Source organism: Canis lupus, chromosome 29, assembly GCF_048164855.1.
Source record: "Canis lupus baileyi chromosome 29, mCanLup2.hap1, whole genome shotgun sequence".
Lineage (NCBI taxonomy): Eukaryota > Metazoa > Chordata > Mammalia > Carnivora > Canidae > Canis > Canis lupus.
The window spans coordinates 36150886-36178756 of record NC_132866.1 but is presented as its reverse complement, the minus strand read 5'-3'; the positions used below and the strand labels follow the sequence as shown (position 1 = coordinate 36178756).

The window sequence follows — 27871 nt, the reverse complement described above, 5'->3', positions numbered from 1 at the left end:
AATGAATATAGTTAGTGGTTTTATAAAAATTTAGGCTACATACAAAAGAATAAGGAATTTTTACAAATCATCTATGCCTTATTAGGGATATTTATTGTTAAGAGAGACAAACAAAGTAGAAATAGAGAAAAATGTCATTGGTTTGAAATACGGTTTTTCTCCTTTGATACATAGTGAAATACCACTCATCTTTGGTGTCTGCGCTAAAATATGTCTCCCTTTTTATCCTTACCAACCTTGGCTCCTTTATTAACATTAGTGTGTTCCAAGCACTTGTATACTCAACACACGAAGTGGAAGAAAGGTGGAGGGCTACCCCAGGTAAGCCATATTCTGTTTGAAATGTGTGATAAACAACAGATTTGAAATACGTGGCTGGACACATGTGGTTCAGTGACCAGATTGGGTCTGGAAATCAGGCTAGTGATCTGGATAGAAGTCACTAAATGTAAAAATGTAGACCAGGGAGGACTGTGGAGCTGAGCAACATTAAGATGTTGTATAGAGGCCAATCCTGCATAGAAGATTGAAAAAGCATGGCTGGTGATGTTGCAAAACCCCAGGAAGAAAAAAAACACCAATTCTGTTAAGTCTTCAGAGAAGTCGAGAGATGGTAACAGAGAAAGAGTTCTCATCTAGAACTCCTTTCCTTCTCCTTTGCATGCCTGATTGTAACACCCCTTTGGCTTTGAGGAATACCACTTCCTCCAGCAAGTCTTGTGTTGTGACTCCTTGACTACGTCAATCTCTCCCCATACACTACAAGGCATTGTAGTGTCTGCTCTCTCTAAAATCACTCTTTTACTTTTGTTTTTGCTAAACCAAACATCTGTCTCCTTTTATTGGACTGTATGCTTCTGGAGGGCCAGGGACACACATTCCTTGTTTAACATATTTTCAGGACTTGGCCCAGCAATTGCCCACAGTAGGTGCCATGAAATATTTTCTGAATGAGTGATATCTGTGAATGAACTAGACTTCTTACATTTTTCTGTTTCCAAATCGAGAGAATATATAAAACTGCCCTTGTTGACAGTTAATTGTTGTTGTGAAGCATTGTCCCTGCTTCCCTCTCCTTTCGCTTCTTTCAAGCAGCATGCTTTGAGTAGCTCTGTGTGCATGTCTTGAAGAAAGCCCTGATTTTTTGCTTGTAGCATAACATTTGGGCCTTATCTATATTATTTGTGTTACTTTTCTCTATTTAAATAGGCTCAAAGTGGTAAAGTGGAGAGGAAGCCTAGAATGAGAAGCTCTAGTTTCAGCTATGCCAGTAACCAGCTGTGAGTCAGGCCTCTGGACCTGCTAGTTACCTCCTCTGTGAAAATCTCTAAGAGTGTCTCCTCCCTTTATTAAAAGGTCTGTATCTTTTCATTTTTCTCATTTGTGTCTCAGCATCTGATGAGTATTCTCTACTTTACTTTGCCCACAAAGAACATTTTCAAAAAATGCTTCTGTTAATATATTCAAGAAATAGAATAACCAGTTGGTTGGCATTATAAATTTGTAAAACTAGAAATTATCTTTAGGATTGATGATTCCAAACCCTCAGGCAATGTATGCATTTCTTATGATCCTTTTAATGTTGCTCTGAAATGAGTTTGCTAGTATTTTGTTGAGAATTTTTTGCATTTATGTTCATCAGGGATATGGGCCCGCAGTTTTCTTGTAGTGTCTCTGTCTGGCTTTGGTGTCAAGGTAACGCCGACTTCCTAAAATGAATTTGGAAGTATTCTGTCTTCAATTCTTGAATAAGTTTGAGGAGGATGGGCATTCATTCTTCTTTAAGTGTTTGGTAGAATTCAGCAAAGAAAACCACTCGGCCCTGGATATTTCTTTATTGGGAGACTTTTGATTACTTATTCAATCTTCTTGTTTGTTATTGGTCTGTTCAGATTTTCTATTCATTATTCAGTCTTAATTGGTTCTGTCTTTCTAGGAATTCATTTCTTCTAGGCTATCTGATTTGTTGGCATACAATTGTTCATAATCTCTTATTTTTATTTCTGTGGCATCAGTTATGTCTTCTGTTTCATTTCAGCTTTTGAGTATTAGTCTAGCTAAGAGTTTGTTTCTTTTGCTGTGCAGAAGCTTTTTATCTTGATTATCAGAAAGGGAGACAGAATATGTTATTGAGTAGGCTTTAGGTTTATGTTATTGATAAGGCTTCTCGTCAACAGTAGGCACTTAGTAGTTAACCTTTTGGAAAGTCAAAATTTATACATGGATTTTTTTTTCTAATAAGATGCTATTTATTGCAAAGAAACATATCTCATAGAACTCTGGCTGTTCCCTTCAGATAACACACACATACACATATACACATACACACACAGAATCTCAATAAAATCATTACTGTAGTTTCACAAAGGGTGATTGAAAATATGTCTAAGCCATTGCTTTGTGTACTGTGACACCATTAAATATCTAATTTGGGGATTTTATTTACCTATTTTTTGTTTTTTGTTTTTTACAATTTTATTTATTTATTTATTTATTTATTTATTTTTTAATTTATTTTTTATTGGTATTCAATTTACCAACATACAGAATAACCCCCAGTGCCCGTCACCCATTCACTCCCACCCCCCGCCCTCCTCCCCTTCTACCACCCCTAGTTCGTTTCCCAGAGTTAGGAGTCTTTACGTTCTGTCTCCCTTTCTGATATTTCCCACACATTTCTTCTCCCTTCCCTTATATTCCCTTTCACTATTATTTATATTCCCCAAGTGAATGAGAACATACACTGTTTGTCCTTCTCCGATTGACTTACTTCACTCAGCATAATACCCTCCAGTTCCATACACGTCGAAGCAAATGGTGGGCATTTGTCATTTCTAATAGCTGAGTAATATACCATTGTATACATAAATCACATCTTCTTTATCCATTCATCTTTCGATGGACACCGAGGCTCCTTCCACAGCTTGGCTATTGTGGCCATTGCTGCTATAAACATCGGGGTGCAGGTGTCCCTGCGTTTCATTGCATATGTATCTTTGGGGTAAATCCCCAACAGTGCAATTGCTGGGTCGTAGGGCAGGTCTATTTTTAACTCTTTGAGGAACCTCCACACAGTTTTCCAGAGTGGCTGCACCAGGTCACATTCCCACCAACAGTGTAAGAGGGTTCCCTTTTCTCCGCATCGTCTCCAACATTTGTGGTTTCCTGCCTTGTTAATTTTCCCCATTCTCACTGGTGTGAGGTGGTATCTCATTGTGGTTTTGATGTGTATTTTCCTGATGGCAAGTGATGCAGAGCATTTTCTCATGTGCCTGTTGGCCATGTCTATGTCTTCCTCTGTGAGATTTCTCTTCATGTCTTTTGCCCATTTCATGATTGGATTGTTTGCTTCTTTGGTGTTGAGTTTAATAAGTTCTTTATAGATCTTGGAAACTAGCCCTTTATCGGATACGTCATTTGCAAATATCTTCTCCCATTCTGTAGGTTGTCTTTGAGTTTTGTTGACTGTATCCTTTGCTGTGCAAAAGCTTCTTATCTTGATGAAGTCCCAATAGTTCATTTTTGCTTTTGTTTCTTTTGCCTTCGTGGATGTATCTTGCAAGAAGTTACTGTGGCCGAGTTCAAAAAGGGTGTTGCCTGTGTTCTTCTCTAGGAGTTTGATGGAATCTTGTCTCACATTTAGATCTTTCATCCATTTTGAGTTTATCTTTGTGTATGGTGAAAGAGAGTGGTCTAATTTCATTCTTCTGCTTGTGGATGTCCAATTTCCCCAGCACCATTTATTGAAGAGACTGTCTTTCTTCCAATGGATAGTCGTTCCTCCTTTATCGAATATTAGTTGACCATAAAGTTGAGGGTCCACTTCTGGATTCTCTATTCTGTACCATTGATCTATGTGTCTGTTTTTGTGCCAGTACCACACTGTCTTGATGACCACAGCTTTGTAGTACAACCTGAAATCTGGCATTGTGATGCCCCCAGCTATGGTTTTCTTTTTTAAAATTCCCCTGGCTTGCGGGGTCTTTTCTGATTCCACATAAATCTTAAAATAATTTGTTCTAACTCTCTGAAGAAAGTCCATGGTATTTTGATAGGGATTGCATTAAACGTGTATATTGCCCTGGGTAACATTGATATTTTCACAATATTAATTCTGCCAATCCATGAGCATGGAATATTTTTCCATCTCTTTGTGTCTTCCTCAATTTCTTTCAGAAGTGTTCTGTAGTTTTTAGGGTATAGATCCTTTACATCTTTGGTTAGGTTTATTCCTAGGTATCTTATGCTTTTGGGTATACATGGATTTTTGACTGTGTGCACCCCTAACCACTCCCCTCATTGTTCAAGGGTAAACTATATTCAACTCTGTCAATGCAGAATGTGAGCAGCCATAGACACTTTATAACAGAATATCTCTGCTACAAGTAAGCTATTCATAAAAACAGACAAACTGTATTTGACCTATGGGCTATAGTTTACAGAACACTGCTAGAGAGACCTACACAAGCCTTATTTTTAAATTTAGATCTCTCATCTCACATACATAGTAAAGCAGAGCAAACATTGGATTTAGGAGTGCTGGCTTCCGCTTCTGTCCCTGACACTAATTGCTGTGCTGTCTTGACTAACTTCCTTAGCTTACTGGCCTTCCTGAATTGTCATAAGGAAAAGGTAAACACCAATCTCTTTCAAAGTCTGAAATGTTCAAATCTATCCTTGAGTGCTTAGATAATTCTCAAGAAACATGTTTTCTCAAGTTGTGAAACCTCAAAAACAATTTTATCTTTGCAAATTATTAAAGGTTACACTTAACATGATGATAGATCACTGGCATGGACCACTAACCAATGAACAAAGGAAAAACTGGTTGAAAGAACTTTAATAGTGCAGCAAATCTATTTTATGCCATTTTATCAAACTACCATATAAAATTTTATCATATTTTATCAAACTACCATATAAAATTTGTTTAAAAATTTTGAATATCTCATTGGCTTTAATGATTCATGTTTTGGGCAGCATCGCATCTAGAGGAAGTTCTATCAAGCTGCAGAAGAGGTAAGGTTTTTAAAGACAGAAGGAGCAGAAAAAGGCAATTCTTGGCAAAGAAAGAATTGTTTTAGGCAAGGTTGTCTTCCTAGTATCAACCAGGACATTCAATTTAAGCTGTAAAGTTTACAACCATGGCAGGGTGGAGGGGTGGTTTGAAATTTTGCTCAGTTTAGGTATGAAGTCTTGGTTTACTAATGTGGGGCCTTAACACAAGTGACCCCATTTGGGCCTGTCATTTTCTTCAGTTTCATATCTCAACTGAAAAGTATTCAAACCCTTTAAGATACATTTCTTTTGAAATTCTAATTTTCTTAACATTTCATTGAAATATGTATTTTATTAACGTGGCATGATTATTTTAAAGTTATTCTAGTTAACATAAAAATTTGGGGAAAAGAATTAAAGTATATTAATGAAAATGAACATATAAATTGTTGGAAAATCAAATGAGTGGTCATCAACCATAAACTGCATTAGACATTAATGTTTGCTATAATGCTTAAAAATAGAAGAGCTCATAAAAACATTCATTTTAAATGTATTTGATTTTTAATACACATTAAGAAAATTTACAAGAATTAAACTTTCAGAAATTTTTCTTAATGACAAACAGGAGAAAAAAGTAAAACCAGCTTCCTATCATTGAGAATAGTCAAGAAGCACCTGAAGAGTACTGAACATATTAGGAAAATATGTATACATTAAGCCAGTAGTTAGCATAAGGAAGGAAATAATGAACTTTAGAGCAGAACTAGAGAATAAAAAAATAAAAAAATATCAATGAAATTAAAGTTGATTTTTTGAAAAGAAACAGAATTGACAAACTTTAAAAAATTATTTAAAATTTATTTTTTATTCATTTATTTATTTTACATTTTGGTATACTTTTATTGGAGTTCGATTTGCCAACATATAGTATCACACCCAGTGCTCATCCCATCAAGTGCCCTCCTCAGTGCCCGTCACCCAGTTACCCCAACCCTCCCACACCTCCCCTTCCACAACCCTTTGTTCATTTCCCAGAGTTAGGAGTCTCTCATGGTTTGTCTTCCTCTCTAATTTTTCCCACTCAGTTCCCCTCCTTTCCCTTATAATCTCTTTCACTATTTCTTATATTTCACATATGAGTGAAACAAACCATATGATGATTGTCTTTCTCTAATTGACTTACTTCATTCAGCATAATACCTTCGAGTTCCACCCACAAAAAGCAAATGGTGGATATTTGTCTTTTCTGATGGCTGAGTAATATTCCATTGTATATATAGACCACATCTTCTTTATGCATTAATCCATCAAAGGAAATCATGGCTCCTTCTACAGTTTGGCTATTGTGGACATTGCTGCTATAGACACTGGGGTGCAGGTGTCCACTCATTTCAGTACATCAATATCTTTGGGGTAAATGTCCAGTAGTGCAATTTCTGGGTCGTAGGGTAGCTCTATTTTTAACTTCTTGAGGAACCTCCACACTGTTTTCCAGGGTGGCTGTACCAGTTTGCACTCCCACCAAAGTGCAAGAGGGTTCTTACTTCTTCACATCCTCTCCAACATTCGTTGTTTCCTGTCTTGTTAATTTTTGTCATTCTCACTGATGTGAGGTGGTATCTCATTGTGGTTTTGATTTGTATTTCCCTGATGGCAAGTGATGGCTAAAACCTCCCAAGACACAAAAGCCAAAAGAGAAGGTTTATGGTCAACTAATATTCTACAAAGGCGGAAAGACTATCCACTGGAAAACAAACAAACAAACAAACAAACAAAAAAACCAGTCTCTTCAATAAATGGTGCTGGGAAATTTGGACATCCACATGCAGAAGAATGAAACTAGACCACTCTCTTTCACCATACACAAAGATAAACTCAAAATGGATGAAAGATCTAAATGTGAGACAAGATTCCATCAAAATCCTAGAGGAGAACACAGGCAACACCCTTTTTGAACTCGGCCACAGTAACTTCTTGCAAGATACATCCACGAAGGCAAAAGAAACAAAAGCAAAAAGGAACTATTTCATCAAGATAAGAAGCTTTTGCACAGCAAAGGATACAGTCAACAAAACTCAAAGACAACCTACAGAATGGGAGAAGATATTTGCAAATGACATATCAGATAAAGGGCTAGTTTCCAAGATCTATAAAGAACTTATTAAACTCAACACCAAAGAAACAAACAATCCAGTCATGAAATGGGCAAAAGACATGAAGAGAAATCTCACAGAGGAAGACCTAGACATGGCCAACACACACATGAGAAAATGCTCCGCATCACTTGCCATCAGGGAAATACAAATCAAAACCACAATGAGATACCACCTCACACCAGTGAGAATGGGGAACGTTAACAAGGCAGGAAAACACAAATGTTGGAGGATGTGGAGAAAAGGGAACCCTCTTGCACTGTTGGTGGGAATGTGAACTGGTGCAGCCACTCTGGAAAACTGTGTGGAGGGTCCTCAAAGAGTTAAAAATAGATCTGCCCTACGACCCAGCAATTGCACTGCTGGGGATTTACCCCAAAGATACGGATGCAGTGAAACGCCGGGACACCTGCATAAACCCGGATGTTTATAGCAGCAATGTCCACAATAGCCAAACTGTGGAAGGAGCCTCGGTGTCCATCGAAAGGTGAATGGATAAAGAAGATGTGGTTTATGTATACAATGGAATATTACTCAGCCATTAGAAACGACGAATACCCACCATTTGCTTCGACGTGGATGGAACTGGAGGGTATTATGCTGAGTGAAATGTCAATCGGAGAAGGACAAACATTATATGTTCTCATTTATTTGGGGAATATGAAAATAGTGAAAGGGAATAAAGGGAAAAGGAGAAAAATTGAGTGGGAAATATCAGAAAGGGAGATAGAATATGAGACTCCTAACTCTGGGAAACGAACAAGGGGTAGTAGAAAGGGAGGTGGGCGGGGTTAGGGGTGACTGGGTGACAGGCACTGAGGGGGGCACTTGATGGGATGAGCATTGGGTGTTATTCTATATGTTGGCAAATTGAACACCAATAAAAAAAATTTTTTTTAAATAAATAAAGTACAAGACACATGGGCAGCCCGGATGGTTCAGCAGTTTAGCACCGCCTTCAGCCCAGGGCGTGATCCTGGAGACGCAGAATGAGTCCCACGTCAGGCTCCCTGCATGGAGCCTGCTTCTCTCTCTGCCGGTATCTCTGCCTCTCTCTCTCTCTCTGTCTCTCTCTCTGTCTCTCTCTCTCTCTGTGTTTCTCATGAATAAATTAATAAAATCTTTTTTTTTCTAAAAAGTACAAGACACTTGAAATACCTACAGCAACTCGTAGGCTTGAAAATGAGGCAGAGAGTTAGGTGGGATCAAGTAAAAATTGACTAATTATTAAGGTTAGAAGCCTAAATTACAATCAGTAGCCAATAGGTACTAAATCCAAGCAATGTCAAGAATGTATGGCATTTTTAATAGAATAGTGTTATTATTTGTGCAAGTTAATTTTGTTTTGTAACTGCCAAGTAAAAATAATGGGTGACTAATACTTGTTTTAGGGAAGCATATTATTCCAGCCCATGTTTAAAATATTATTTTGATAATATTCTTAGTATTTTGCATTGGACTTTCTTATTTTGTCTAGTATTTCTGATATACCAACAACTTTATAGTATATACCTCTGGGATAGGAGGATAGGGGTTAGAGGTCTAAACCTAGAGACCAAAAACTTGGCTCTGAGTCCCTACCATTCTTCTTTCTAGCTGTCTGACCTTGTCGAGTCACTTAACTTTTCTGAGATTCAATTTTCTCATTGATGAAATGGGGGATACTGATATTCACCTTCTGGTTGGCTATGAGGATTAAATTAAGGAACAAATGAAATAGCTCTTGTACTTAAAAAGTTCCCCAGAGATTCCAATTCATGAAATATAGGATGTCGTTAAAGTGATATTTAATGGACCCTGCTGATCTTGACTGGTCAACTTCCATCTCCCTTTCTTTTCTGGAGGAGAGTATTCCTTACTACCAACTATACTGTAAAGCTCGTAACTAGTTCTAATGCTATCTACTAATTAAAGGTTGATTTGCTGAAGATGAAAGTAAAATCTTGATTGAATGATAATTCCACTAAAGAGAAATAGGAGGATTCCTATTTTAACTCATAGGTTCTGTGTGATGGAGCTTTCAGGAACAATACTCTTAATAAATCTGTCAAAATAAAAACAGAAAACAGGAAGAATTTTTTCAAGGCAGTGAACATAGCCTCATTTATTAAGAATAGACTTTGTGTTCTTGATTAAGATTCCAAGACTAGACAGACTAGACAAAATGAGTTTAAATGAAGCCATTCAGGTAGGAAGGGGGAAATTTCTTTGTTAGAATTATAATAAAATTCTGAGTAAGAAATTCCATTTCAGAGAAAATGGTGGGCTACATTATCAAACCCATTCTCTTGCTGAAAAAAAACTAAAAATACTGCACAAAATGAATTTTTTTAAAACCTCAAGTGCATAGAAGAATTGAAAAGATAGTTAAGATATTAGAAAATTCTAAATCCTGTTAACTGGATCATTGAAGCTTCTTTTGCTCATACAGCACTTATCAAACCTCCCAAATTTAAACCACAGATTTGACAGTTTCATACAGGAAAAAAAAGAGAAGCAAAAATTTAAAGCTTTCTTAAGGTACAAAAACCAGTAGGGGATTTTCCTCACATTAAAGACAGACCTCAAAAGACTAACTCTTCAGCCAGAGATGAAATAATTAAATGTGTTCCAATTACTCCTCACAAAGAGAATTGCATGCCCACTCCCAAAGAAAATTGTAAGTAGAATTACACCATGGAGAAGGGGAAAACAAAACAAAAACGCTGGAAAAAAAATAAAACTTGGTCATAAATAAATAAATTACCTCTCAAAAAGTGATTCCAACATATAACTGCCCTCAAGGGCCAACCAGAAGTGAAATCAAATCTTCCCTGGAGATGTAAGTCTTCATACCAAGCCTCAAAGTATCATTACAAATACCTATCTTCAATGACAAAGAGTAAAATAAAGCTGAGGACACATGGACATAGAAACAAAAGACAACAGAAAAAGATCCACAAAGTCTGGTATTAAAACTGGAAGAGCAGATTTTAAATTAACTGTGCTTAAATATTGGAAAAATAAAGATAAACTTGGCATACATAAATAATAGGAAAATAGAGTGATCATGCAGATTTGAAAAAGAACCAAATAGTGTCTAAAATTTTTAAGCCTAATAACTAAAATGAAAAACTAAAATGGTGTTTGACTACAGATGTGAAACAAAGCTTAAGACGGAATCAGTAGGGGACTTCTGAAATGATGGTGGAGTAGGAGGATCCTGATCTTGTCTTGTCCCAGAAATACAATTAGATAACATCCACATCAGTGTAAATAACCCAGAAAATGACCAGAAGACTGACAGAACAGACTCTCCACAGATACACGTAGAGAAGAACCCAGGACAAAGAGGGCAGAGATGTGGTCAGGAGCTAAAATGACCCATGGGACGGACTGTCCATAGCAGGGAGGGATGCCATGGATGCAGAGAGGATACAGGACCAGACCCCACACCAGGCACCCCAGCAGGGGACTCCCATGGGAAAGAAAAATACCCATAACATCAGGCTTTGAAAACCAAGGGTACTAATAATCAATGAGGCTTAACAGCTAGAACTTTAAAAATCGGCAGACTTACCTCTGAGAGAGCCAAGGGGATCATCTGAGTCCCCAACCTTGAAGTGATAGCACAAAAAACAGCCCTACTGGGATACTGCATAGAAGCAACAGCTTGAAAAATGACTAAGGAATACAGGAGGGGCAGTCATTTACAAATATCATAGCATGTGTTGGAAGGGCAGGGATCTTTGGTAGACTTCTCCAAGAATGAAAGAGACGGTGGTCACCATTTCTTTTCCCTACTCCCATCCCCCACTTACATACGCAGACACCTGAGGGAACCAGTACAGCATAAACACTTTCCACCTAGCTTGTAACAGAATGCTCCATCCACATGTTGTCCTGAGAAAACTCCCCCTCTATCCTAGCCTCACAGCAGGAGTTTTTCAAGGCAGCTGCAGGTCCCTTCTTGCAGTGAACCTTGTCAGTATTGTATGCCTTGCCCCCATATTCTGCAAACATGCCTTCTTTGGCTCAGCCTTTCTCAGCAAGAGTCTTCAAGGGCAGCTGCAGGCCTCCTCCCACAGTGGACCTGTGTGCCCTGCTTCCACAGTCTCCTGCACACCTGCCTCATCCAAAAGCCCTTGACAAGAGTCCATCCAAGTGGTGCCACAAGCCTGGCAGTGTGCAAGCAACCTCAATGAGGGCTAGCAGCACTCAAAGTGACTCCTGAGCTGGAGAGGGGGGAAGATAACCACACATCCTAGTCTGATTGTGGCCCCAACAGTGGGGGAGGGGGCATACATCTGGTCTGACTACAGCCCCTACCCCATCAACAGAAGTTTCTCAGGTTACAACAAACAGAAAGTGCCCGGCAATTTGGTGCTACTGAATCTCTGGCAAAAATGACTGAAGGCAAATGTGACTATGCTACAAGAGTAGGGCACATGCAACACACATAGGAGAAACTCCTGAAGTACCAGGTTCTGGTGAACAGCGGACATTGCACTGCAGGCACTCTTCATCATAAGGCCACTACTTTCAAGAGCAGAGATGTAGCTGACTCTCCTAACATAGAAACAGACACAAAGACACAGTAGACAAAATGAGAAGACAGAGGAATATGTCCCAAATGAAAGAACAGGACAAAAATCACAGGAAGAGAGAAACACAATGGAGTAATAAGCCTGATAGGGATCATTTAAAGTAATGATCTTAAAGATACTTACTGGACTTGTGAAAAGAGTAGGGGACTTCTGTGAGACCCTTAAAGAGATAAAACATAAAAAGGAACCAATCAGAGATGAGGAATTCAATAACTGAAATTAAAAACAGACTAGAGAGAATAATTAGCAAACTAGAGGAAGTAAAGGAATGAATCATCAACCTCAAGGACAGAGTATTAAAAAGCAATCAAGCTGAACAGGAAAGAAAAAAATAATAATAAATGAAAATGACCCAGCAATTGCACTGCTGGGGATTTACCCCAAAGATACAGATGCAATGAAATGCCAGGACACCTGCACCCCGATGTTTATAGCAGCAATGTCCACAATAGCCAAACTGTGGAAGGAGCCTCGGTGTCCATCGAAAGATGAATGGATAAAGAAGATGTGGTTTGTGTATACAATGGAATATTACTCAGGCATCAGAAACGATGAATACCCACCATTTGCTTCAAGGTGGATGGAACTGGAGGGTATTATGCTGAGTGAAGTAAGTCAATCAGAGAAGGACAAAAATTATATGTTCTCATTCATTTGGGGAATATAAATAATAGTGAAAGGGAATGGAAGGGAAGGGAGAAGAAATGGTGGGAAGTGTCAGAAAGGGAGACAGAGCATAGAGACTCCTAACTCTGGGAAATGAACTGGGGGTGGTGGAGGGGAAGGGGGGCGGGGGGTGGGGGTGAATGGGTGACAGGCACTGAGGGGGGCACTTGACGGGATGAGCACTGGGTGTTGTTCTGTATGTTGGCAAATTGAACACCAATAAAAAAATGTATTATTAAAAAAAAAAAAGAAAATGAGTTAGGGAACTCACAATACCATCCATTGTAATAACATTATAGGATCCCAGAAAGAGAAAAGAGAGAAAAGCAGGCAGAAATTTTATTTCAAGAAATAGCTGAAAACTTTCCAAATCTGGGGAAGGAAACAGAAATCTAGATCCAGAAAGCACAGAGTGTCTCCAGCAACAATCAACCCAAGGAGGTCCACACCAAAAACATAGTAACTAAAATGATAAAAAGTAGTGATAAAGAGAGAATTTTAAAAGCAGCAAGAGAAAAGAAAACATTTAGGTACAAGGGAAACCCCATAAGGCTATAGCTAATTTTTTGGCAGAAATTCTGCAGGCCAGAAGGGAGTTGCATGATGTATTCTGCAACAAGAAAACCTGCAGCCAAGAATGCTCTAACCACCAAGGCTATCATTCAGAATAACAAGGACATGTAAAGAGTTTCCCAGATAAACAGAAGTTAAAGTAATTCATGACCACTAAACCAGCCCACAAGAAATGTTAAAGGGAACTCTGAATGGAAAAGAAAGACCATAAGGAGGAGTAAGAAAAGTAAGAAGCAGAAAAGCAGTAAGATATCTATAAAAATAGATATCTATAAAAATCAGTCAAGAGAGTCACAAAGTAAAAGGATACAAAGTATGATATCATATACCTAAAACATAGGGCAGGGGGCGTAAACAATGTATTTATACTTAAGCATTCATCAGCTTACATAGAGTATTATATGCATAAGATGTTATATATAAATGGTAACCACTAATCATAAACTGGTAATAGAGGAGTGCCTAGGTGGCTCAGTGGTTGAGCATTTGCCTTTGGCTTAGGTCATGGTCCTGGAGTCTTGGATCCAATCTTCCATCCGACTCCCTGAAGGGAGCCTGCTTCTTGCTCTGCATCTTTCATGAATAAATAAATAAAATATTTTTTAAAAACTGGTAATAAATATGCAAAAAATAAAGAGAAAGGAATCTAGGTATATCATTAAGAAAGTCAGCAAACCATGAGAGAAGTAAGAGAAGAAAAGGACTAAAGAACAACTATAAAACAAGTAACAAAATATCAATAAGTATATACCTATCAATAATTACTTTGAATGTAAATGGGCTAAACACTCTGACCAACAGATTAAGAACAGATTAAGAAAAAAAGCAAGACCCAAATCCTGAGGAAGGTAGTGGTAGGGTAGGAGGACCTTAGGCTTGCTTTATCCCATAAATAGAACTAGATACTATCAAATCATCCTAAATATCCCAGAAATAGACCTAAAGAATGACAGAAAAAACTCCACGATGAAAGGTAGAGAAAAGGACACATCAAAGAAGGTAGTAAATGTGGAGGTGTGTTTTAGGGGAGAAACAGATTCTGACTGCTGCAGAGGGGAGGGAGCCATGGTCACAGAGAAGGGTGAGAGAGAGAAAGAGAAGCACACAGGGGAATGCACAAGGAGAACATTTCCCCATAACTATTTGCCTGGAAAGTAAGGGGATGTATTTCATGAGTTCTTGCAACCAGCAGGGTGCAAAGACTAGAGTTTTAAAACTCAGCAGACTCAGCTAGGATAAAACCCAGAGGGCACTGTGCTGCTCTTACACAGAAGGCAGGCAAACAACCTGAGGTACACAGCAGCATAGAAACAGATCTGAAGAGCACCTGTGGCACACAGTGGGATAATTTGCTCTTCTCAGAGTGGTTCCCTAACAGGCAGCACTCATAAACACAACTTTCTGGGTACAAAGGAGCCCACTGGTGTCATTTCCCTCTCCTATCCCTCAGTACACAGAGTAACTGAAGGGAGGGGTACAATGGGCCTCTCCCCCAAAAGACTAGCATAAACCTCGGTCCACACCATGTGTCCCAACCAGAGAGTTTTGCAAGGCCTCAGTTCCAGTGGAAGTGATGACAGGTCACATTTCACAAGCAGACCAAAGCATAGTTCAAAGTCCCCACACTCAGGACAGAGACCAAATGCTACCCACAACAGGCAAGGAGAACCTCTGCTGAAGACTGGCCTGAAGGATAGGGCAGCCAGAACACAAGAGCAGAGTACATGCAGCACATACTGGAGATACTTCTTGAAGCACTAGGCCCTAGCAACTTTATGACCTTTTCTTCATAAGGCCATTACTTTCCGGAACAGGAAACATAAGGCTTTTCTAACACAGAAGCAGGTAGAAACTTGAGACAAAATAAGACAGAGGAATTTATCCTAAATTAAAGAACAAGTAAAGGTCATGGCCAGATATGTAAGCTGAACAGATATAAGTAACATGCCTGATGGAGAATTTAAAGCATCAATCATCATATTCACTGGACTTGAGAAAAGAAGACTTCAGGGAGACCCTTACCACGGAGATAAAAGATTTAATAAAGAATCAGAAATGAAGAGTGCAATAAACAGATTAGAAACACATCTGATACAATGAACAGGCTGGAAGAAGCAGAGGAATGAATGAATTGGACTTGAAAAACAAAATGGAGGAAAGCAACAAAGATGAAAAAAGAGAGAATTATGTAGAACAAGAATAGAGAGGGAACTCAGTGACTCCAAATGTAATAACATCCATATTATAGGAGTCCCAGAAGAAGAGAGAAAAGAGGGCAGAAAATTTAATTGAAGAAATAGCAGCTGAAAATGTCCCTAACCTGGGGAAAGAAACAGACATCCAGATCCAGGAGGTGCAGAGAACTCCTAACAAAATCAACAAAAATAAACCAGCACCAAAACATGTTGTAATTCAATTTGCAAAATCTAGTGACAAAGAAAAAGTCTTTAAAGCAGCAAAAGAAATCACTAATTTACAAAGGGAAATCCATAAGGGCTAGCTGGGGACTTTTCAACAGAAATTTTGTAGGCCAGAAGAGAGTGACATGATATATTCAAAGTGATGAATGGGAAAAAATATGCAGCCAAGAATGCTCTACCCAGCAAGAATGGAAGGAGAGTTAAAGAGTTCCCAAAACAAAAATTAAAACCGTTCATGACCACTAAAGCAGCCCTGCAAGAAATATTAAACAGAACTCTTCAAGTGGAAAGGAGAGACCAAAAGTGACAGTATGAGGACAGGAAACACTAAAGTAATAAAAATGAATATTTCTACAAAAAAATCAGTCACAGAACTCACACACACACACAAAGGATATAAAATACAATAACATATACATAAAATGTGGGGAGGAGAGAAGAATGCACTCAAACTTAAATGACCATCAATTTAATATACACCACAAGAGGTGTTAGATAAACCTAATAGTAACCATATATCAAAAACTAGTAAAACATATGAAGAAAAAAAGGGAAAAATTCAAATGTATCACTAAAGAATAATCAGAAAAACATGAGAAGACAGAAACGAATCAGAGAAAATCTCCAGAAACAACCACAAAACAATTAGTAAAATGGCAATAAATACATATCTATCAATAATTACTTTGAATGTCAACAGACTGAAAGCCCCAATCAAAAGACATAGGGTACCAGAACAGATAAAATGAATACGGCCCACCTATATGCTACCTACAAGAGACTCATTTTAGACCTAGATTGAAAGTTGAGGGGATGGAGAAACATTTATCATGTAAATGGATGTCAAAGAAAGCCAGAATAGCAATATTCATATTGGACAAAGTAGACTTTAAAACAAAGACTGTCCAACATTTGTGGTTTCCTGCCTGGTTAATGTTCCCCATTCTCACTGGTGTGAGGTGGTATCTCATTGTGGTTTTGATTTGTATTTCTCTGATGGCAAGTGATGCGGAGCATTTTCTCATGTGCTTGTTGGCCATGTCTATGTCTTCCTCTGTGAGATTTCTCTTCATGTCTTTGCCCATTTCATGATTGGATTGTTTGTTCCTTTGGTGTTGAGTTTAATAAATTCTTTATAGATCTTGGAAACTAGCCCTTTATCTGATATGTCATTTGCGAATATCTTCTCCCATTCTGTAGGTTGTCTTTTGAGTTTTGTTGACTGTATCCTTTGCTGTGCAAAAGCTTCTTATCTTGATGAAGTCCCAATAGTTCCTTTTTGCTTTTGTTTCTTTTGTCTTCATGGATGTATCTTGCAAGAAGTTACTGTGGCCGAGTTCAAAAAGGGTGTTGCCTGTGTTCTCCTCTAGGAGTTTGATGGAATCTTGTCTCACATTTAGATCTTTCATCCATTTTGAGTTTATCTTTGTGTATGGTGAAAGAGAGTGGTCTAGTTTCATTCTTCTGCATGTGGATGTCCAATTTTCCCAGCACCATTTATTGAAGAGACTGTCTTTCTTCCAGTGGATAGTCTTTCCTCCTTTATCGAATATTAGTTGACCATAAAGTTGAGGGTCCACTTCTGGATTCTCTATTCTGTTCCATTGATCTATGTGTCTGTTTTTGTGCCAGTACCACACTGTCTTGATGATCACAGCTTTGCAGTACAACCTGAAATCTGGCATTGTGATGCCCCCAGCTATGGTTTTCTTTTTTAAAATTCCCTGGCTATTCGGGGTCTTTTCTGATTCCACACAAATCTTAAAATAATTTGTTCTAACTCTCTGAAGAAAGTCCATGGTATTTTGATAGGGATTGCATTAAACGTGTAAATTGCCCTGGGTAACACTGACATTGCTTCGACGTGGATGGAACTGAAGGGTATTATGCTGAGTGAAGTAAGTCAATCAGAGAAGGACAAATATTATATGGTCTCATTCATTTGGGGGATATAAATAATAGTGAAAGGGAATAGAGGGGAAGGGAGAAGAAATGGGTAGGAAATATCAGAAAGGGAGACAGAACATGGAAGACTCCTAACTCTGGGAAATGAACTAGGGGTGGTGAAAGGGGAGGAGGGCAGGGGGTGGGGGTGACTGGGTGGCGGGCACTGAGGGGGGCACTTGACGGGATGAGCACTGGTTGTTATTCTGTATGTTGACAAATTGAACACCAATAAAAAATAAATTTATTATTAAAAAAAGACTATTCATTATTGTATAGTTCCTGATGTCAGCAAACAAGATTCTCTATGAATAAAGACTGAACCAATTCCACCATTAAAAAATAATAATAATAAAAAATAAAACAAAGACTGTAACACTGTATAATAATAAAAGAAGGACACTATATAATAATAAAGGGGACAGTGCAACAAGAAGATATAAAAATTGTAAATATTTATGAACCCAACTTGGGAGCATGCAAACATGTATGTATGTTTTATACATACAAAAAGGAGCTAATTAATAATAGTACAGTAATTGTCGTGGACTTTAATACACCACTTACATCATTGTACGGATCATCTCAACAGAAAATCAACAAGGAAACAATGGCTTTGAATCGCACACTGGACCAGATGGACTAAACAGATATATTCAGAACACCCCACCCTATAACAACAGAATAGACAGTCTTTTTAAATGCACATGGAACACTCTCCAGAAGAGAATCACATATCAGGCCACAAAACAGGCCTCAACAGATACAAGACTGATGTCAAACCATGCACTTTTTCTGACTACAATGCTATGAAACTAGAAGTTAACAACAAGAAAAATCTGGAAATATCACCAATATGTGGAGGTTAAACAGCATCCTACTAAACAATAATGGGTCAATCAGAAAATTAAAGACGACATTTTAGAAACAGGTGGAAGCAATTAAAAATGAAAACACAATGATCTACAACTTCTGGAATGCAGCACAAGCACTAATAAGAAAGAAGTATACAGCAATACATGCCTACTGCAAGAAGAAAAATCTCAAGCAACCTAACCTTATACCAAAAGGGGCTAGAAAAAGAACAAAGCCTAAAAGGAGTAGAAGGAAGGACATAATAAAAATTAGAGCAGAAATAAAGGATATAAAAACTAAACAACCAATATAACAGATCAATGAAACCAGGAGCTGTTGTTTTTTTTTTTTTAATAATAACATTGATAAACCTCTAGCCAAACTTATCAGAAAGAGGAAGGATCCAAATAAATAAAATCACAAATGAGGAGTAATCACCACCACCACCAGAGAAATACAAACAATAAGAGAATATTATGAAAAACTGCATGTCAACAAATTGCATGTAAATTACCAAAACTGAAATAGGAAGATTTAGAAAACTTGAATAGACTGATAACCATCAAAGAAACTGAACCAGTAATCAAACATTTCCCACAAATAAACGTCCTGGACCAGATAGCTTCACAGGCAAATTCTACCAAACATTGTTAAGAAGAGTTAGTACCTATTCTTCTCAAACTATTCTAAACAATAGAAAAGGAAGGAAAACTTCCAAATTCATTTAATGAGGTTAGCATTACCCTGATACTGAAACCGGATAAAGATGCCACATGAAAAAAAAGAGAGAACTAGAGACCAGTATCTCTGATGAACATAGATGCAAAATCCTCTACAAAATACCAGCAAATTAAATTCAACAATACAGTAAAAACGTCATTCACCACAATTAAATGGGATTTATTCCTGGGTTCCAAGGGTGACTCAATATTTGCAAATCTATCAACATGAAACATCACATTAATAAAAGAAAGGATAAGAACCATATGATCCTTTCAATAGATTAAGAGAAAGCATTTGACAAAGTACAATACCCATATGTAATAAAAACCCTCAATAAAGAAGGTGTAGAGGGAACATACCTTAATATAATAAAGGCCATATATGCAAAACAAACAGCTAATAGCATCCTCAATGGGAAGAAAATAGAGACCTGTGCCCCTTCAATCAGGAACAAAACAGTCCACTCTCACCACTTTTACTCAGCAAAATACTGAAGTCCTAGCTATAGCAATCAGACAACAAAAAAGAAATAAGAGGCATCCAAATCAGCAATGAAGTAGTAAAACTTTCACTATTTGCAGATGACATGATATTATATACAGAAAACCCTAAGGACTCTTCCAATAAACTGCTAGAACTGATAAAAGAATTCAAGTAAGTCACAAGATACAAAATCAATATATAGAAATTTGTTGCATTATCATACACCAATGATGAAGCAGTGGAAGGGGAAATTAAGGAATCAATCCCATTTATAATTACACCAAAAATATGATACCTAAAATTAAACCTAAGACCTGTACTCTGAAAACTAAAAACAATTTTTTAAAAGATTTTATTTATTTATTTATTCATGAAAGACAGAATGAGAGAGAGAGAGAGAGAGGCAGAGACACTCAGAGGGAGAAGCAGGCTCCATGCAGGGAACCTGATGTGAGATTTGATCCCAGGTCTCCAGGATCATGCCTTGGGCTGAAGGCAGTGCTAAACCGCTGAGCCACCCAGGCTGCCCTCAAAAAATGTTCATAAAAGGAATTGATGATGACTTAAAAAGAAACGGAAAGATAGTCTATGTTCATGGACTGGAAGAACAAATATTATAACATCTATACTACCCAAAGCAATCTACAGATTTAATACAAAACCTATCAAAATACCATCAGCTTTTCACAGAGATAGAACAATCCTGAAATTTGTATGAAACAAAAAACCCTGCACAGCCAAAACAATTTGAAAAAGAACAAACTGAAAGTGTCACAATCCTAGATTTCACGCTATACTACACAAAGCTACAGTAATCAAAATGGAATGGTACTGACCTAAAAATAGAAACATAGATCAATGCAACAGAATAAAGAGCCCAGAAAAAAAATGATTATATACTCATTAATCTTTGACAAAAGAAGCAAGAATATGCAATGGGACAAAGTCTTTTCGACAAATGGTGGTGGGAAAACTGGAGAGCAATATGCAAAAGAATGAAACTGGACTACTCTCTCTCACCATACACAAAAATAACCTCAAAATGGATTAAGAACTGAATGTGAGATCTGAAGCCATAGAAATCCAAGAAGGGAGCATAGGCAGTGATCTGTCAGACATTGGCTATAACAACACTTTTCTAGAGTCTCCTCAAGCAAGGCAAACAAAGGAAAAAATAAACTATTAGGACAACAACAAAATATAAAGTTTCTGTGCAGGAAACAATCAACAAAACCGCAAGACAACCTGTGGAATGAGAGAAGATATTTGCAAATGAGATATCCAATAAAGGGTCAGTATGCAAAATATATAAAGAACTTATACAACAAACAAAAACCAAATAATCCAATTAAAAAATTGGCAGAAGAGGGACAGACCACTGGGCACAGGAAAGGGCAACAATGCTTCAAGATGTGCTGCCTGACTACACATTGGCCCAGGCTGCACTTGCAGCATTGGCCCAGGCTGCACTTGCAGGGTATCCCCACTGGCCAGAGCCTCCACAGTATCACAGTGGCAATGACCTACAAATTCTTGAACATGTGGAACCCCTCATGGTCATGAAGTCAGTGACCAATGGGCACTCAGACCCTGCTGTGGTCTGAGCTCATCTGAAGCCTGGACATAACCCTGAGCTACCTGTTCCAGGAGCCTGTCACCATTGACTACCTATTCAGGAAGGGCCCACTGAGCTCATACTTTGGGTGAAGGGGAGCATGCACGGCACCACTATCCATCTGGAGAGGAATGCTGAGTTGCCTGTAAGCTTTGTAAGGTTGTCTGCACCATCCAGGCCATCACCACTAAGGCTAAACCTACTGCCAATGGCAGCTGCCAGACCACCCACTATGACATCAACATGACCAAGTACACCTACTGTAGCTTCTACCAGGTGGCCTGCCCCATGGACACCATCACCAAGGGCCCCAACTTTTAGTTCTCCATGGAGACACACAGGAGCTACTGTACAACAGGAGTTGCTCAGCAATGAGACAAGTGGAAGACTAAGATCTCCAGCCAAAATCCATGCTGACAACCTCTACTGCTGATGCCCTCTGCGCTGCTGGCCTGCATCACCTGTGGCCCAATAAAAAAATCTTTGCCCTCCAAAAAAATGGGAAGAAGACATGAACAGACCTCTCTCCAACATCCAGAGTGTCCAAGAGACACTAAAAAAGATGCTCAACATCACTCATCATCAAGGAAATGCAAATAAAGCCACAATGAGCTATCACCTCATATCTGTCAGAATGGCTAAAATCATAAAACACCAGAAATATCAAGTGTTGGCAAGGAGGTAGAGAAAAAGGATCTTGCTCACACTATTGGTGGGAATGCAAACTGGCGCAGCTACTCTGGAAAACAGTATGGAGGTTTCTCAAAAAGTTAAAATAGAATTACCCTATGATCTCATATTCCACTACTCGGTATTTACCCCCAAAATACAAAAACATTAATTTAAAAAGATATACGCACCCTTATGTTTATTGCAGAATTATTTACAGTAGTCAAACTATGGAAGCAAACCAAATGTTCATCAATAGATGAATAAAGAAGTGGTATGTACATGTACACACACACATATATATATATACACACACACACGTATATATTGGAATATTTAGCCATAAAAAGAATGAAATCTTACCATTTGCAACAACATAGATAGATCTAGATAGAGAGGATAATGCTAAGTGAAGTCAATCAGAGAAAGACAAAAACCATACTAACTCACTCATTTATGGAATTTAAGAAACAAATGAAGAAAAAAGACAAACCAAAAAACAGATGCTTAAGTTTTTAAAACTGAGGGTTACCAGAAGGGAGGTGGAGGGGGTGAAGTGGGTGAAGGGGATTAAGAAAACGCTTATCATGATGAAAACTGAGTAATGTATAGAATTGTTGAATCACTATTGTACTCCCGAAACTAATATAACACTATATGTTAAGTAGGCTAGAATTAAAATTAAAGAATCACTAAACAGGAAAACAGATGAAAATGAATTAAAATGAATGAAGTTTGGAGGTTCACAAAATTGAAAAATATATAAAAGCACAATGGGGCACCTGAGTGGCTCAGTCGGTTAAACTGCTGCCTTCAACTCAGGTCATAATCCCAAGGTCCTGGGATTGAGCCACAAATCAGGGTCCCTATTCAGGTCATAATCCCAAGGTCCTAGGATTGAGCCACAAGTCAGGGTCCCTATTCAGCAAGGAGTCAGCTTCTCCCTCTCCCTCTGCCTCTGCCCTCCCCAACTCCTGCTAATGCTCCATCACTTGCTCTCCCTTTCACTCTCAAATAAAATCTTTAAGAAAAAAAAAAGCAAGTTGAATAGACATAGAAAACTGAATGAGGCGGAGGTCTAATAAATATTTAATCAGAGTTCCAGAAAGTAAGAATAAATTGGTCAAAAGCAATATTTGGAAAAAAAAAAAAAAGAAGAAGAAGAAGAAGAACTATTGAGAATTCTCCCAAACTAATGAATGATCCAAACTACAGACTCAGGAAGCCTGAGAAAAATGCAGGGCAAGATAGATTAAAAGAAATTCGCATTACGGTAAAACTGCAGAATCCTTATAACAAACCTAGAATGTTAAAAAGCCAGAGATAAAAGGTTACTTTCAAAGAGGCAATAGTCTGTAATATAACCCCTCAACAGCAACAGCAGAACTCAGAAGACAACCCAACAGTATCTAAAATTGGCTCAATGGAAATATTTTGATAGTCTAGCATGCCAAACCCAGAAAGACATATTTCAAGATTGACAACAAAATATACTCTCAGGTAAGCAAAAAAAGTGGTTACCCCTTCATTAAAAGAATCCGTCATTAAAAAAAAAAAAGAATCCATCATTTATTCCTGTCAAATAGAAGGAAAATGATCCCCAGATGGAAGATCTGAGATGCAAGAGGGAATGAAAGACAAATATAAAGTGGCAATTATGCAAAATTGTCAGTCACCTGGTCCTGTTTTCTACTTATTACTGTTAAGAAACTGCTGCTATTCTTTTGAGTCAACTGTCTTTGTTCTCTGGATAATTTTAAGATGCCTTTTTTTCTCTGTTGTTCTGCTGTGTCATTAAAATGAAACTCAGCTACTGAGCATGGATTTCTATTTATTTTTTCTATTATACACCTGTCTTAAATTTGTAGATTAGTGTGTCTTGGTAGCTTCCAGGCAATTATCTTCTTGAAAATTTCCTTTGAAAGTATTCACAATATTTTGTGTTCCATTACTAGAAAAATATCTGTACCATGTATATGAAGAACTCTTAAAATTACATAAGAAAAAACTACAATTGAAAAATGGGTAAACAACTTGAGCAGACATCTCACCAATGAAGATGTATGAATGGTCAATATGCATATAACAAGATTATCATTAGTCATTATGAAAATTAAAATTAAAATGAAAGATACAAATACCCACGCATCAAATTGCAAAAAAAAAAAAAAAAAGTGTAACCATATAAAGCAGTAGTGAGTATACAGAGCAACCAGAACTATCAAACACAGCTGAAATGAATGTAAAGTGTTATAATCACTTTGAAAAACAGCTTTGCAGTTTCTTTTAAATTAAACATAAACCTATCATAAGATACCAGGCATTTCTCTCCTTGGTATGTACCCAAAATAAATGAAAGCATATGTCCATATTAACTTGTGTGAATATTCAGAGCAGTTTTGTAATAGCCAAAAAAAAAAAAAAAAAAAAAAAGATCCAAATGTCCTTCAATAGGTGAATAAATAGTGGCAAACCCATACAGTGGAATATTACTCAGAGAGAATGAACTACTTATACACGTAACAACATGAATAAATCTCAAAAACATTATGAAGAATAAGCCAGATAAAAAAAAGTAAATACTGTATGATTCCATTTTTATAAAGTTCTAGAAAACTAATCAATAGTAACAAAAATCAGATTAGTGATTGCCTGGGGATGGAGACGGTGAAAGAACGAACTACAAAGGTGTGTGAGGGATCTATGGAGGTGACATCAGGTCTGACACCTTGATTGTAACAACAGCTGTATGGGTGTGCACAGGTCTCAAAATTCACCAACTATATGTTTTAACCTATTAAATTTATTGTAAGTTATAAAAAGGTTTTTAAAATAGCAGAAAAAAACGAAGGATTACAGAAAATAAAGAGGTTGAGGAGGACATGGGATAGAGGTATTTTGTCACACTGTTATTACTCATCCCAGGAAAGTTTTCCTTTTTCTTTTTTGTTTTTTAAAGTGTGAATTATAATATTTTAAGCATTTTGAAGACCATTGTCTTCTAAGATTGAACTGAATGACATCTCAGTGCCTTCTACATCTGTGACCAGAAATCCATGGCCTTTATCATTATAGATGTTGACATATTCCAGACCTTCTGTGTACCAGATATTTCTCATGAATCCTCATTTTTACACACTAGCTATTTATGAAATTCCACTGTACCTCTTGTTTCCTAATTGTACATGACTTTTCCAGTCCTTTTTGAAAGCAAAGACAATGGTTTAGTTTTCCTAGATCCTCAGAGCCAACTAAGTAACTTTAGTTTTTTTTGTTTGTTTGTTTGTTTGTTTTTTAAGAAAATTTGCTTTTATAAAGCAGGAAAAAATTTGATGCTTGTTAAATTCAGTGATCAGTAAACTGGAGAGGCCACTTGTGTATTCAAGAAATTTTCTCTTTTTTAATAGAAGAATGTTGTAATTCAGAAAAAGCATCAAACAAAATAGTTCTAGTGGTTCTTTTGAGTTTGTGGATTTTAGTGAGACAGTAATTATAATTTAAGTGTTAAACATTAAATTCTGTATTAACAATTTGTTAAATATGCGTTCATATAACCAATTTTTTAAAAAGATTTTACTTATTTATTAATGAGAGACACACACAGAAAGAGGCAGAGACACAGGCAGAGGGAGAAGCAGGCTCCCTGCAGGGAGCCCAATGTGGGACTTGATCCCAAGACTCCAGGATCACACCCTGGGCTAAAGGCAGGCGCCAAACCGCTGAGCCTCCCAGGGATCCCCCAATTTTTAAAAATAGTTTGTTTAAATGTGTAATATTGTAGTATAGTAGTGATGTGTTGTACCATAAATGTTAAAGAAGAAATCATATTACAGGGGAGCCTCAGTGACTCAGTTAAATGTCCAACTCTTGATTTTGGCTCAGGTCATGATCCCAGGGTTGTGAGATAAAGGCCGGAGGGCCCCAGGTCAGGCTCTGCACTCAGTGGGGAACCTGCTTGAGATTCTCTTTCTCCCTCTCCCTCTGCCCCTTGCCAGCTCTAAAATAAGTCAATTTTAAAAAATCATATTACAGGGCAGCGTGGTGGCTCAGCAGTTTAGTGCCGCCTTCAGTCCAGGGCCTGATCCTGGAGACCTAGGATCGAGTCCCACGTCAGGCTCCCTGCATGGATCCTGCTTCTCCTTCTGCCTGTGTCTCTGCCTCTCTCTCTCTCTCTCTCTCTCTCTCTCTCAGTCTCTCATGAATAAATAAATAAAATCTTTTTTAAAAATCATATTACAATGTTCTCAAAACATATACACAGATTACATAGTTCACATCTCTTCACAATGGCAGAAAAATTGTAAATTGTGAATATACTGTAAATTTGTAGGCAAAAATACAATTCTAATGCCTTATCCTCTTACCACCTCTTAGAACTCCAAATAAATGTTAGCACTTCCAGTTCTGTCTTCCATGCCTCTTCTTTTCAATATTCTCCCACTTTTTTGTGCCTACATGTTGCAATTCCAGTAATTTCTCCTCTATCTTCCAGTTTACTAATTCTTTCCTAGATTTTGTCTAATTTACAAACATTTCATTTTGATTAATATTATTTTAATTTATAGAATTTGTTGGTTTTGGGATCCCTGGGTGGCGCAGCGGTTTGGCGCCTGCCTTTGGCCCAGGGCGCGATCCTGGAGACCCGGGATCGAATCCCACGTTGGGCTCCCGGTGCATGGAGCCTGCTTCTCCTTCTGCCTGTGTCTCTGCCTCTCTCTCTCTCTCTCTCTCTCTCTCTCTCTGTCACTATCATAAATAAATAAAAATTAAAAAAAAAAAGAATTTGTTAGTTTTGAAATCAGTTGGGTCATGTTTTATTGTTTCTTTTTGGCTATTGGTATTTTCAAGTCTTCTTTTTATTTATGTAGGCATAGAGACATAAGTGTTTTGTAATGTGTACTACTTTTGGAGTATTTGCAGATCTGTATATTTTTTGTCATTTCTGCTGGTGGTCACTCGTGGTACTTTATTTTCTTCTATGCTTCGTTATCTTTGACTAGTATCGCTTAATGTTTTGAAAAAATAGTTACAACCAAAATTTGAAGTCTAGAATGATGGTACATTACTCCAGAGAAGGTTTGCAGTTGTGCCTGCATCTAGAAAGATTTATCATTCTATGACCACAGTAAACTTAATGTGCAACTTGAGGATTTCTGAAATAATCAGGCAATGTGTATCTGGCCAGAAAATATATGCAAGAGCACATTCATGGCCACAAGTTTTCAGGAATATTCCCTCCTGCTCTGCTGAATTACAAAACAAGCCTTAGGCTATTGTGGACATTGCTGCTATAAACATCGGGGTGCAGGTGTCCCGGCGTTTCATTGCACCTGCATCTTTGGGGTAAATGGATAAAGAAGATGTGGTTTATGTATACAATGGAATATTACTCAGCCAATAGAAATGACAAATACCCACCATTTGCTTCAACGTGGATGGAACTGGAGGGTATTATGCTGAGTGAAATAAGTCAATCGGAGAAGGACAAACATTATATGGTCTCATTCATGTGGGGAATATAAATAATAGTGAAAGGGAATAGAAGGGAAGGGAGAAGAAATGGGTAGGAAATATCAGAAAGGGAGACAGAACATAAAGACTCCTAACTCTGGGAAATGAACTAGGGGTGGTGGAAGGGGAGGAGGGGGCGTGGGGGTGAATGGGTAATGGGCACTGAGGAGGGCACGTAATGGGATGAGCACTGGGTGTTATTCTGTATGTTGGCAAATTGAACACCAATAAAAAATAAATTTATTATTAAAAAAAAAACAAGCCTTAGGACTTGGAGTTGGGTGGAAGCTAGTCTTATGTTCAGGTCATTTTTATTCTGTGTACATAGCTGACTACAACCAGTTTAATGTTAATAGAGTCTTCTATTAGACTCTGTATCTGTGTCCTGGAATTTGATTTCTGTTCACTTTATCCTTTGATACTGTCTACATCAAAATCCAAATTGAAAAAAATCCCTCTAAGCAAGAGCAGGTTTGGGTCAGTTTACCTCTCTGGGTGTTCACTGCTCCTTCCATTTTATCCAGGTAATTTTTTGTTACTTCATCAACTTTTTGATAATTTTAATTAGAGTCCCAAAAAATATTTTCCAGCCATTCTTCCTTAAGATGTCATTGATACAAGTATATGGCAGTGAACAGGAGGGAACAAGGCTGAAAAGTTGGCCCATTACTA

General features: G+C 37.7%; 1 long non-coding RNA gene and 1 pseudogene across 5 annotated transcripts in view; one reads left to right on the top strand and one right to left on the bottom strand.

Annotated features, from left to right (window-relative positions):
- LOC140621164 (uncharacterized) overlaps positions 1-27871 on the bottom strand; it is a 182724-nt gene that overhangs the window by 10259 nt on the left and 144594 nt on the right. The window lies entirely within an intron of this gene.
- LOC140620494 (NADH dehydrogenase [ubiquinone] iron-sulfur protein 8, mitochondrial pseudogene) lies at positions 20815-21394 on the top strand (annotated as a pseudogene).